At 40.6% G+C, this 14,341-nt stretch overlaps 1 long non-coding RNA gene across 1 annotated transcript; it reads right to left on the reverse strand.

Moving 5' to 3' along the window:
- Window positions 1–9,769: 9,769 nt before the first annotated feature.
- LOC103595294 lies at window positions 9,770–12,979 on the reverse strand. The gene is made up of 2 exons (XR_550942.1): window positions 11,562–12,979; window positions 9,770–11,328 (listed from the first exon to the last, which is right to left on the reverse strand). It is a non-coding gene; the product is annotated as an uncharacterized LOC103595294 (long non-coding RNA).
- Between the last annotated feature and the right edge of the window lie 1,362 nt (window positions 12,980–14,341).

The raw sequence follows: 14,341 nt of genomic DNA on the forward strand, positions 1-14,341 counted from the left end.
AGAAAAAGAATTAACTGGACTTAAAAACAAATTATATGTGAGTTTTTCTAAAAATTAATGTCAAAAGTATTCTAATATAGGGTTAGAATTTGCTCTCCTGCGATGGAACGTAAAAAATCACTTGACTGCTCTTAACACAAAATTGTAAAAGGTTTTCTTTGTCCCTTAGATAACTGGTTTAAGAAACTTATTTCATGATAAGTTCTTGTGCTCTCTGCCTTTAAAACCCTTTGTCACTTTGGTTTTATTTTTTGTAGTAATTTGTGATCTTATTCAACTAAATGTTTTAAGCCTTTTGTTATTTAACAAAGCTTTCCAACATGAATTCAACATTTTAACTTTAACTTTGAGGAATTCCAAGGGCCCTGGAGTTTCTCAAAGGATATATGAAAGATGTACCTAAACCTAATTAGCTTATTTAATAAATTAGACTATATGGGAAAGCATTGTCAGTACTGAAGGTGTTATGGATATGTGTTCCAAAATCTTATAAGGTTCTTAAATATCTGTGTCTTGATATAAATGCTACAGGTCATAACCTTGGTTTAATTATAAGTTTAAAATGTTATGTCTTCAAATGTTTCATGAAAAAACTCTGATAGGTACAATTTCTGACAAACTTTGAGTTCATAGCTTTAAACTAAAGTTCCAGAATTTTATTGAAGAAACTGATGTGTTCATGAAATTGTTCACAAATGTCAAAACAACAAAAGTTAATTGGTAAATTAATTTTAAAAAGAATTATGGGTTTTTACAATTTCCTTATTTTAAAACACTGCTGGTTCTCCTAATGTTTTCCAAATGTAAGAAAACTCTCTCTCTTAAGCTATCTGCAACTAACAACAGTTTAGTAAAATGTCATTTAAAACAGAAGTAAAAGCATTTGTTTTCTCCCTATTTGATCCCCCCAAAATTTAATAACTTTAAGTATCCTTATAATTATTATGGCAATGTGGCTATTTTTATAAGTTCAATGAAAATTAACTCTCTCTTTATAACAAGATATAATTTAGAAATTTGGATATAAGATAGCATGTCTCACTTCCAAGGTGCTGACCTCTCTTTATGTTTGCCGTAAATTTGGCCCAAACTGCTGCTTCATCCTACTGTTCATCTTTCCCCCTGATGTGGGACAGATCTTCACCTGGGAAACAGCATTCCCAGCCATGTGGGATATATATAAAGAAAAGCAAGACCTTTTCAATCAAGGTATTGATTATCAATGCTTTTATGAGGAATGCCTTGATCTTAAAGGGGGAAATAACGTCTTCTCTACAAAAGCAATTCTCTAAATTTTCCTGGCCTTAAAGAGGGTGTTTGCAACTTGGATGAGACATCCTATTCTTAAACAAAAGACTTGTTATTGATCAAAAATTTTACATAAGACTAGACACTCTGAAAGCAGTAATGTCCTGGACAGGTGAACTAATAATAACAAACTCTCTGGACTCAGAATCAGCTATTCCGGGGGAGCAGAATCCCTTTCTGGAGTTTCAACAATTGTTAATTACACCCAATTCACAGCACCTGGATTGATGCTGCTGCAGCCGCCCTGAGAGATGATGACATCATCAGTCCTCATCCTAAGTAAATTAAAAGGACTTGCCATGCTAAATGATACCAAATTTGCTTTAAATGCTTTTGTCTTAACTGTTCCAACCTGACCTATAGCTTTTGGTTTTTCTTTTAAATAAATAAAATGGGGGGAGATGTAGAGGATTCTTAAAGCAAATGTACTTCACAGGGCCTGGTTTTCCAAAGCCCTGCAGTTTCAAATATTGACTTTGTGGAGGACTGGAAATTTTCCTCAGGCTATAAAGTCTCTGGTGTAAGATAAAGATTTGTGGCACAGCAAGGTTGCTGGCTCAAGGACAGACAGGTTACAGATTGGTATGTAAAGATACTGGAAAAATATTGGAGGGAGAAGGAATGTTTGCTAAGATCAAGCTTTTGTTGATAGGACCACTTAACTGCCTCCTGGAATGCCATCTGGCTTGTTTCATTGAAAGCTACCAGCCTATATTGTTAAACTATACCACCACCTTTGTTCTCTTCCTGTAACTTCCTGATCTGGAAAATAAATGCAGGAAGAGAACCCCAATTCAGGGTTAATTCCCCAAATGGAAGGGATGCCTCTTGCTTGAGCATTCCCAGGGAAGTTAACCACTTTGGGGCTTCTCACTGCTCAGAAGAGATGGGCTTTGAGTAATCCTTTGCATCTCTGTCACCCAGGGGGGGCAAAGCAACACCTCATCCCTTTCCATAGTATACCTCGATTTTTTTCTTTCATCACCAGAACAGCAATAACTGGCAGTGGTGGAAGTGGACATCCTGGTCTCATTCCTGATTTTCATGGGACCCTTCTGATTTTTCCCATCATGCACCAGGGTGACTTTATCTTGAGGTATTAATCATTTAAGGACATGTTCATATTAATCAGACTTTTTTCCTTCAGAAATGATGTTGAATTGCTTAAATGATTTTTTAGCACTTGAAGAAAATTATATAAATTCTCCCCAGATGCATATATTATTTTTTAAATACACAGGCATTATACTATGCAAGGCTGTGTACATATGATCATCCTAACATTCCAGAAATAGCCTTCACTTCGTCATAGTCCTTCCAGTGTTTGCTAACATTGTATTGAGTACTTTCACATTGCTGTTCATAAATGAGCTGGTCTTCAGTGTTCTATTTTGAATGATCTGCATGGGTTGGTAACAGTGTTATGCTCACCAGCTATGTGCCAGTGTCATGTCATGGAACAGGTAAGGTTGTGTTTCAAGCTAGCAGATGTTTCATTTTGTAGGAAGCTGGTGAGCATGACTTGTTCTAGCATTTACTATTCTAAATCAGGGTCTCTTCCCTCACCCTAGTCTTATTGATCGACACCTTCCTGCAAATGTGACTTGTCTCCCTGATTTCTCACATAGGCATCCTTCCTACTTTAAAAAATAATACACCACATTCAGGGAATTCATAGAGGACAGGATGAATGGAAGCACATAGAAGGCAGGGCAGCGTTGTGTGCATCTTGGTGTCTCTTTCACCTGCCATGCATGCTCCATGGTGCAGGGAAGGGGTCCAACACAGCCTTGTCGAACAACTCAGTGAATGAATGATGCATTCTGCATCCTGAGTTACACAAGGAGTTTCTTACTGCTATTCTTTTTCAGCAGACCCCAGTTATATCACATCAAAAAGGCATTCTATAAGCCCCAACAGCTTCTGACTTGCCAAAATTCATCTTTTTTTTTTTTTCCTTTTTGTCTTTTTTACTGACCGGTAACAGGATCGCAACCCTCGGTGTCGTGCCCATACCGGGGACCGGCAATGGGATCGCAACCCTTGGTGTTGCACCCGCACCGCACTCAGCCAGTGAGCAGGAACCGGTCTCCACATGGGATCTGAACCCTCGGCGGGAGCGCCGCCACACTCCCAAGTGGCGCACTCTCCAGTGTGCCACCGGGCTGACCCATCAGGGAAGTTTCTAATAGCGATTGGCATGCTGAGGTGCACGGTTGCAAGCATAGGAGTTGAGGTAGCAACTAAGGGCAGGGCCTCACCTTGGAGAAGCAGACTTCGCTGGATTTTTCTAAGTCGCGTCTCCAGGAGCATCCTCTTTCTGCCTCCTCCCTCACCCACACATCTAGAAGATCTTCTGTATAGTTTGTGGTTTGGGTTTCTAAAACCTCTAATTTTAATCAAAGATGAAGTCTGCATTTTTGTTCCTCATTTCTTTGGGATGATTTCTGAGAGAAGCAGCTCCTGTATTAGTCCATTTTTGTGTTGTTATAATAGAATACCTGAGATTAGGTAATTTATAAAGAAAAGACGTTTTTCAACTCATGATCCTGGGATAGGTGCATTTGGAATATGACTCAGGATGCTTCTAATCATGGCAGAAATCTGTGAGAAAGGAAGCAAGAGAGAGGGGGAGATGCCAGCCTCCTTTTTAACAACCAGCTCTCCTGGGAACTAACAGAGGGAGAACTCACTCACCCCCCACCCCCAGGGAGGACATTAATCTATTCATGAGGGATCTGCCCCATGACCACACACCTCCCAACTCTGCCACATTGGGGTTCATATTTCAACATGAGCTCTGGGGGGACAAACATATCCAAAGTACATCAGACCCCTGTATCACATCATTTTAAAACTTTATACCTCTTCCTATTGCTTTTGATTGTATAACTGAAGATGTGTTTCATGGAAAACAAAAATTAAAAAATGCAGCCTTCAAGTGTCTGAGCTGACTAATTGGCTGAGAGGTAGAAATGACAATGACAAGCCAGTGTAATTCAAGAAATGGTTGCACAGGATTTTGGAGCTTGTGAGTAACCACCCCCTCTCCTCCGCACCCTCAAGTTCTCCCATCTACCATCCACAACCACTTCTATTTTTACCATACTTTGCTTTGCTTTATTTTTTCTTATATTTCTGTTCTTTAGTTGGATTGATTTTATTCCCTCTGCTTTAATTATTTTTGTTCTTTTAATGAATACCTCTAAGATTTTAATTTATACTTAATTTCCTATTTTTGTAATGAAGTCTAAAAATTCGTTATCACTGTCTCCTCCCTGTCTACTGTTCTCCACAGCACTTAAGCTTGCACAGCCCATACTTGTAAAGGCACCAGAGTGTGTCTGGGGATGGGATCAGGTGATGGAGGTTTTCCAGGCACAATAGCACCCACTTTCACTCTCAGAGGTATGCTGGTCTGGAGAATAAATTATTGGTCATCCTAAGTAAATATCATGTTACCTGACATTATTTTACATTATTTTTTGTTTGTCTCCCCCACTAGAATGTAAGTTCCATGAGGACAGGACATTTTCTGTTTGTCCACGGCCCCCAAAGCCTACAGCAGTTTCTGGCACATCTTAACCTCTCTATGAACATTTGATGAATTAAACAAATGAAAAGACAAGACTCTTACTATGTTTGAATTATTCCCGGAATTTCTCCCATCCATTTTACTATCTAAAATTTTAGTCCCCTCCATAAAAATAAAAATTAGCTCTAGTTGTCATTGTTTACAACCTAGGGTTGGTTTATTTCACCAGTCTCTGTGCTCTCTGTGATTTCTTATATCCCAGTCATTCACTGTGTTTTCATGTTTATTTCCTTGCTGAAATGTGCCCCTTAGCAGACCTTTCAGTGGGGTTTTGGGGCAGTAAACTCTTAGCTTTTGTCCATCTGAAAACATATATCTCCCTTTCCTTGTGAGTGATATCATGGTCTCGATTCACTGTTTTCATTGCACAAACTGAAGACACCACTTATAACTTTCTAACATATTATTGTTGAGAGTTCTGGTCAAGATGGCAGAATAGATGGTCCCCAGCATCACTCTCTCCCACAAATCAATCAATTTACAACTATAAAAATGTATCAACAGCCAAGCTGGGGCTGCTGGAGCTCAGGGGAAGAGGAGGAGAGACCTACAGAGTGCATGAAGGTGGGAGAAGCCACCATGAGAGAAAGAAAAAACTGCTGGGAGAGTTTTGGGCCACAGCCGCTTTAAGGCTGGAATTGCTGAGCACACAGAGCAGGAGCCAGCAAAAGCCTCAGCTGTGCCCTTCAGATGGAGTTGCTTGGAGGTGGCAGGGGAGAAGAGGGCCTTGGTGGCCCCCAGGCCAGCAAGACTACTAATAGGGTTTCCACAGACCCACATAGGAGTGAGAAGCCAGAGCAACTGAAGAAAGGAGCCATTCAGAGGCCGGTGAGTCAGCGCAAGGGACCAGCAGAGGGCCCATCCCATGGGAAGTGTTTGGAGCATGGGTGGCGGGGGAGACAGGCCCACTGGGAGAACCCTGGGACACAGCAAGCTCAGCCGATCTGCCCCCCAATCAGTGCAGGACCACTCAGAGGAGACTGGCCAGGAATATAGAATTGCGTGGGGTGCAGTTTGATGAAAAGACTCAGGCCCAGATCAGAGTTTCTACACAACACAGGTGCACTGGGTCTCTGGAGAGCTGGAAGTACCTAGGAGGTCAACCATTAAAACCCGAGCTGCACAAAAAGACTTCCCTAGGGAAACAGCAGCAAAGCAGCAATTTAGCTCAACCACATAGCTCAAGTACTGGTCCCCACAGGAAGTTCCCCCATTTTAGAAGTAAGCAAAGGACAAAAAATTAGTTCTGGCTCAGGCACACCACCAGCAACTTGGGCCTGCCAGGGGACCTGAGGCATGGATCCAGGGACTGGACTCCCTGCCCACATCCAGGCACACTGCCAGCACCTCGGGATCCACCTGGGGGCCTGGGGCATGGATCTGGGGACTGGACCCCCTGCCCACAACCAGGCACACCACCAGGGCCTAGGAACATGACAAAAACATCACCTCCATGTGGGTGGCCCACCACAGCCACCACAGTAACCACAGCTGCCCTGAAAGTGGCTAGACGACACAACCACCACGCAGATGGTCTGCCAGCCACTGGAGTGCATTGACACAAGGAGAGTCACCAGCAGAGACCAAAGTAAAGAAGAGGACGTCTCTCTCCACAAAGCCCATTCCAAAGTGACAGAAGCAGCATCTGCTCTACGATTATATTAGGGGACCTGAACACACCTCTCAGCATTGGACAGATCATCTAGGCAACAAATCAACAAAATAACCATTACTCTTTCAGAGGAAGAGAAGAAATCTAGGGTTATCAGAGGGGGGGGAGGGAGGAGGGAGAGGGGGATGGGGAGAGATTGGACAAGGGGCATAAAGAATAAGTACAATTTGTAACAATATATATACTAGTAATATTGATTTGCTCAACATATATCAACATTGAATCCGAAAATATATAATCAATTACGATTCAATAATAAAATAAAATAAAATAAAAAATAAACCCTAACATACTATCGTTGAAGATGAATCTGCTTTCAGGATAATTGTTATTTCATTGTAAGTCATGTGTCCTTCCTTTCCAGAAATTTTGAAATTTTATCTTCACCTAGTTGGCGATTCACTTTGACCTTTCTAGATGCAAATGTATTGGTATTTATCTGGCCTAACACTCCTCACACATTTTCAAGAACAGAATATGTTCCAATTCTAGAAAATTCTCAGCCATAGTTTCCTGAAGTTAATATCTGGGTTCTCTACCATTACCTTTAGTTTCTCCTTATGGAATGTCTCTTAATCTCTTTTAAGTTCTCTTACACATTTAAAAATATCTTCTCTCTCTGCAGCATGAGCTCAGTGAATTCCTTAGCACTCTCTTCTGAATTAGTAAATGTCTCTTAGGTTGCATCCATCCACAATTCATTCAGGTCATATCATTTTTTCCTATCTTGGTGATTATATATTTCAGATTTCTTTGCAGATCCTAAAAATAATAATTAATAATTTAAATCTTGCCCTATTATTTGCATTTTTGCAGTTGAATTCATCGAGTTGATTTATTCTTTTCTGTTGATAATTTTCCTTATGTTAATGTTGGAGGTAGGGTCTAGGGGGGCCAAGAGTCGGCCTCAACCCACCCAGTCCTCTTACCAGGTTCTTGACTCCGCCAGAGGAAAGAATTCAAAGGCAGAGTCACAGAAGAAAGTGAGAACAAGTTTAATAAAATAGATAAATACAGGTTCCACAGAGAGAGCGCAGCATAGCTCCAGAGACTGAGAAGGGCCCACACCAAGTTTAACACAAAAGTAAGTTCAGTACAGGCATCAAGTCTAACACAAAGCAAGAAAAACATACTTAAAGTTCAGTATAAAGTGCAGGCTGGCTCAAGATAATGAGCATCTGCTTGCTGAAAGTAAGCTAGATAAAAAGTAAAACATACACGTCTCAGCCAGAGAAGTGCAGGTTGCCTCCAGGAAAAGTGAGCAGCAACCCTGCCTTCAGCTGGGATCCGGCTTTTATACTTTTTCTATCTAATGAATATTCAGTCGGGGGGGGGGTCCCAGTTGTATGCACCAGAATGTTCTGTGCTATTGAGCATGCCCTGCCACTAGATTGTATAAGTCAGACCCCTGTTGTCTCATTCCCCCCATGTTGGTGCTAAAAATAGGTCTAACTGGCAACAGTAACTTTCCTCCAAGGGAGAGCTCAGAGGAGTGGGCTTGAGACCTCAGGAAGTGGCTAGAAACCCAGAGGCATGTCCTGAAACCTGAGCCCAGGGAAACTGAGTACCTCCTGTATCAATGTGTCTCAGGAGTGTGATTTGCAGACTTCTCTTGCGAGGGTGCTCACATGCATTTTCCTCTTACCTCTCTATAGTCATTTACCATAATGACCTCTTTCTTATTCCGAGTCCAGAACCAGCCTTTTTTGGTGGTAGTGACATTGGAGGTACTGCAGGTGTAGACATGGCATCTGGCACCATTTGGTCTTTCTCCTGCCACCACACGTACGCTGCTTCATTTGCCATGTCCCACGGCATCCACTGCAACTATTTCAGTTGCTCTCACTGGCAGGGAGCCCCAGTCCAGCCCCTTCTCTCTGGCAGTGAGCCTGGCTTGGTTTCTTTCCATAATTGGAGCATGATTAGTTCCCTTCACCCTGTACAGTGATTCCTCTCGCTCACACCCTGCCACTCCCAGCCCTCACTGTATCTGTACTTTTGAAATTATATTTTATCTTTTTTTTCTGTTTGGAAATAGAGAGTAAATTCAAATTTTAAACTCCCTTAGACCGTTACCTATAGTCTTTACCACCGCCCTTTTCCAACAGTGGACTTCTTTCGGTCCTCTACTTGCTTGTATCCTGAAGCATTCAGCATAATTAACACTTCTATCCTGCTTTAATCAATAAACAAGTGTTGACTGTTACGTGCTAAGAGCTGGGCAGACTAAGTGTTAAAGAGATGTCCTGAAGCAAGTGACTTGTTAACGCAGATATATGATTAATGAGCCACATGAAAAGGTTGAGAAAGTTTCAAGCTGAGAGAAAACATGGGAAAGGCCTGGCTGAGAAAGAGCATGGCCTGAAAAGAACACAGAAAGTATTTTAGTCTGGCTGGAGGCTGGAATTCACGATACGTTGAGTCAAGAGATGAACTCAAGATGTAAGTTGGCACCAGGTCACTCAGGACTCTGTCAGCCACATTACAGATTTTGGATAGTATTCTGAGGCCACATATCTTGGTTTATGTGGCCACTAAAATGTTTTAAGAAGGGATTTCAGATGAGCAGATTTGTTTTTTAGGAAAAAAAAATTGCACTCACTGTAGAGCAAAAATTAACGCAGAGCAAATCCTGAAATATGAGAACAATTACTAGGTTATTAAAATAATTCATGAGAGTTCTCCACTAGGACTTCAACGGATGACAGAAAAACGGATGCATCCCAGAGATACTCAGCATGTACAACCAATGGGATGGGACAACTGAATCAATGTGGGGTCAAAGAGAGAGTGAGGTGTCTATGATGAGCTCAGGGTTCTGAGTGGGACGCTCTGTTCCTAAGCAGGAGAACACAGAGGAATGAGCAGGCATGGAGAGGCGAGACGGCATGCTGCATGTGAATTTGCACTGAATGAATTGTAAGGTATGGTGAGCCATCCAATTGGGGATGACTGAAGGTTCTCTGGAGCTCAGGAAAGAGATCCTAGTTCAAGACATAGAGGAGTAAGTGTTTTATCAAGATTTCTTCCTTAGGTATCACTGACGGGCTTCAATTCTTGAGTTTCTGAGATTGCATGCAAGTGTTTTGTGCATGTGAATGTTCAGACTTATTTTTCATTCTTTCCCTGCCTCCACCCACGTTAAATATGATGGCTGGATTTTGCAAGTGTCCTTCTACAACATGTACACACCAGACATAGAACTCTTTTATTAATCACTATTTTCATTTAAATTCACGTCCTATAAAAATTGAAACAGAAACACTAATAAATACAGTACTGCACATAGCAATCTTTTGTTAAATGCCCTATCATTTCATTGAAGAATGGTGATATCCACATTGGTGGTAATGAAGGGGGCAGGAAGTCTACAAAACCACAACAGAAAACACCAATACCATTTATTTCCACTACAAACTAAAAGGTAAGAGACTACTTACTTTACGTAAATACAAACATAGTTATGCTTTAGAACATCGTTTTTCTTTTTAACTTGCTTCACATAAGTGGTTTGCAATGCAACGAACTCTCCCCTTTATTCACAACCATAATCCCAACAAATACCATTAAAAGCAGTTTTACAAAAATTATTAATGTTAGACATAACCTCCATAATGCAACATGAGCTGACTTTAGAGCACCCTCAGAAAGAGTGAGAGATGCACCTTTTTCCCCTTAAAGTAAAATGAAATAAAGCCCTTTCCTAGACTCCTTCAGACACTGAGTCAGCACATTCTCACGGTGCAGCTTTAATCACCCTCTGTAACACAGAAAGACCAGCCCATCACGCCAGAGCACTCAGACAGGTAAAGCTATTTAACAGTTTCTAGGTAGATACCAATCCATCCAAAAACTTTATGTCTTTCTTTTTTTTTTTTTTTGGCTGATAAATTACTCATTTTTGGCAATTCTTTTTAGCATAATTTATTTAAATTTCTTCAAAATAGTGAGATCTTCTGTGTGAAGTGAAATGGTCATGTCATAGAGACTTACACCTTTAGTTTAATTTATCTCTGCTGCACATTAGCTTTTTATAGAGTCTCAAAGGACATGTTTTGATAAAAGCACTCATTAAACTTAAAATTCTGATTCCTGCCTATATTAAATAATTTACAAGACAGGATTTTTCTATTGCTATATTTTCTTCTATTCATTATCTGACTTGAGTAAAATAAGTGATAATACTCTTTCACAAAAATACAGGTATGAAGAGCAACTCAAGAGTTGGGGAAGCATTGATTGTGATATATAAATGGTACTTAAATTTTAAAATAGAAAATTTATATGTAGACATGAAACTGATACAAAAACATTCACCAGAAAGAACATTTTATCCATAAATCTAAATGCACTGATGTGGAGCACTGGTTGTCAGTAGAAAGGAAGTGTTTTTGCTGTGACAAGAAATATTCTCACAAAAGTAAATCTAAGGTTAATGTCTAGCATGTTCAGAATCAGTGCAGATGCTGTTTTGGTCTGTCGGTAAATACCATAAACTTTTTACAAAAAGAAAATGTGTCAAAACCCCCACTGGCCTACCGCTTTTGCATTATTATGTGAATATACAGTAAAATTCATCAGTCAGTGAACTGACTAGAAAACACAAAGATTATGAGAAGGTCAAGAAGAAAAATGATCAGAATGATAGAGTTTCCTTCCCACCCTCAGGACAGCTGGATTTTGCGGAAGTGGCTGCAATGACTCATTTTCATCCTGCTTTTCATTGTTCAGGTTTCATGCTTATCTTTGCTTTCTGAAAATAAACACAGCAGATGAGAGTTACAGTTAGAAAGAAGAACTTTAAAAAAGGAAGACGTTTAGAGCAGCGGGAAATGGTCAAAGTTCTACCAACTCATAAAGGAAAAAATACAAGTAGAATCTGTTTTATCTTTTCAAATTTTTATTCAGAAAAAACATCAAATATTTTTGAGGGAAGAAAAGTTTTTAAAATTTAACTTCTAAGAGACACAAAAGAGTGCAGCTCACCCTTCTCACGGTCAGTCCTGTGTGCAAACACATGAACGTGGAACTGCATCCGCTGCTGCGTTTCGTGCCAATCACTTTAATTCTTCCTCTGTGCCTGTAATGACATGGTGGTGGTGAACTAATAATTGTCCTTCCTCATTCAATACAGTTTTAGGATTGAACTTTAATCAGAAAAGAGCAAAAAATATACTGAACCATAATAGGGTATTGTCATTAGATAAGATTAATTTTGATACTGAGAAACTGAAGGGAAAATAGCTTTTAAATGAAGATATAATTCCTAACTTTCTCTAAATAGGGCTATTTAATCATATCTCAATTTGGATTATTTTAAAATCTTTTCTATTTAGACTACATCAGACTAACGTAATACAAAATGCTCCTACTTTAAGGCCTAACTCAACTCTGCATATAAAACAGGACCATTTGCTTACACTGTGGTACCAAGTTATGATCCCTCCAAACATTCAACAAAACATCTACCGTATCATAAAACCTTGTCCTTTTAACCAAGGCTTTCCCTCCCAGGGTGTACACCTTCATGTTTTATTTTAAAGCAGGAAATTTAGATTAGCTTGTCACCCTCAGTCTATGGACTGACAACTGTCCAGCAGCCAACTTTATAGAGCCATTTGTGGATATGAACTGGGTCTGAGCACCCTGGGCAAAGCACTACACCACACTTGGCATTTCCCACTATGCTTTAGATCCCAGTGGAGCTAATGCGATTATAATAGCCCTGTGCCAGGCTCCATGTGCAATGAAGAAAGTGACAGATGGTCGCCTGTCTCCACCCTGCCAACACACACATATCCACACCCTTAGTTGATTGATTTTAATTCTTAAGTGTCAAATACTGAATATTAGGATTCTCTCAGCCTTTTGGGCCTGATTAAAGGCATAAGAAAATAGACATTCTTGAAGTCAGAAGCTCATTATTCATCCAAACTTAAAGTAATTAAAATATTATTACATGAGTTTGTATATATTATGAAAACAGGTTTAACAACCAAAGCAAACAAGTTAAAAACCAGAAAAATTAAACACTTACAATTCCAGAGTCATGTCTTGGTTTTATTTTATAAAGTGATTTTCCCTTTTTCTGCCTACACACCTGTTCTTCATCTTTTACTCTGAGTGAGAATGAGATACATGTATTTAAACAAAACCCACACAGATAACCACAGTCTACCTTATAACAGGTGAGCAAGCCTCACCACATTAAGGATTTGAATTATTGGAGAAAATAATACCACATACACAGGAATGTTATGTGATACTTGATTTAAGAGAATAGACTATTAGAGCTATAGAGGCTTATTCATCCTGGGGTTCTTAATGTGGAATCAAAGAATGACTAAATGAAATAGGAAACAAACACATGAGTATTTTTGTGCAGGAGATGTATACATCATTCTACATTAAAGGAATTTTATGTATAATAAAGAAATACCCCCCATTTTCATATGATGTCTTATAGGAGAGAGACCCATAAGCAAGTAAACGACAGTGATGCCTTACGGGCAGCCACCTAGGTTTGCACAGGGACAACTGTGTCCATTCTACATTAAAGGAATTTTATGTATAATAAAGAAATACCCCCCATTTTCATATGATGTCTAATAGGAGAGAGACCCATAAGCAAGTAAACGACAGTGATGCCTTACGGGCAGCCACCTAGGTTTGCACAGGGACAACTGTGTCCGAGGAGGCTCCTGGGTTTGGAGGGCAGGGGTTATGGAAACCTTCCTGGAGCAGGTGGATAGCTGAACCTAACAGACAGATCTTAACCAGTCAGCCTTTCTGGAAAGGGGAAATGGGACTGAGAAGAGGAGGAAGACAACACACAGAAGAACATGTGCAAAGGCTGAGTGAGAGTCAAGGAACCCCACGCTGAGCTTCCAGAACCATGCAGGCCCCCTGGTGCTGCCATGGGATCCCCACGCTACTGGAGGTGGAAGTCATGCTGGCTTTCTGTTTTATGCCTCAGCTTCCTACGCGCATGACTAGGGTGTCAGTCACCTCATCCTAAGCACCTCCACATAGGCACACATAAGTGACTTACGGAGCCGGGAAACTGAGCACCAGAACCTTGAATAGTTGTTCTAATTTAGGAGAAGATTCATGGAGAATTTGCTAAAACACAGCTCTCCAGGCCCACCCACATATTCTGATTTAGTCCCTGTGGATGCACTTAGAAGCAGCACCCAGGAGAATCTGATGGAAGTGGCCTATGAGCACCCGCGTAAGCAACAGTGTCCCACACTCCCTGAAGCCCCAGCTGGGTAGCCAGACTGACCCCCGAGATGACAATGCTTCCTCACCCCTCATGACCTTACCTAATCACAAACCCAAACCATGTACACCTGCTCTGTCCAGCACTCTGTGAGTCCCTCCTCTCCTAAGATTCCTGGCACATGCTGCCTCTTCCAAACGCCAATTTTATTTTGGCAAAACTCTGACAACAAGAAATTTTCTCCACAGTTTAGGCAGGAAAAAAGAATGTGTCTCTGGAGGTTGAATACATTGCCAGAGTTGGCAGAAATAAGAAAAATAATGAGGGAGGAGTCAGTACGGAGAGAGCCTGGGCCAGCTGTCGATAGCAGCGTCTCCCTACTTCGGCTCAGCATGTGGGCTGTCGTGGTGGATTTCATCAGCTGCAATAGTAGCTCTGTTGAGTAACTGCTTGTACAGGTTCCTTCCTCTTTCTGTCCTGCTTCACTCCTCATTCAGTAATGCTGAACATTTCTTTTTTTTTTTTTTTTTTGTCTTTTTTCCGT

This window comes from Galeopterus variegatus, unplaced genomic scaffold (genome assembly GCF_000696425.1).
Source record: "Galeopterus variegatus unplaced genomic scaffold, G_variegatus-3.0.2 Scaffold1737, whole genome shotgun sequence".
Taxonomy (NCBI): Eukaryota; Metazoa; Chordata; class Mammalia; order Dermoptera; family Cynocephalidae; genus Galeopterus; species Galeopterus variegatus.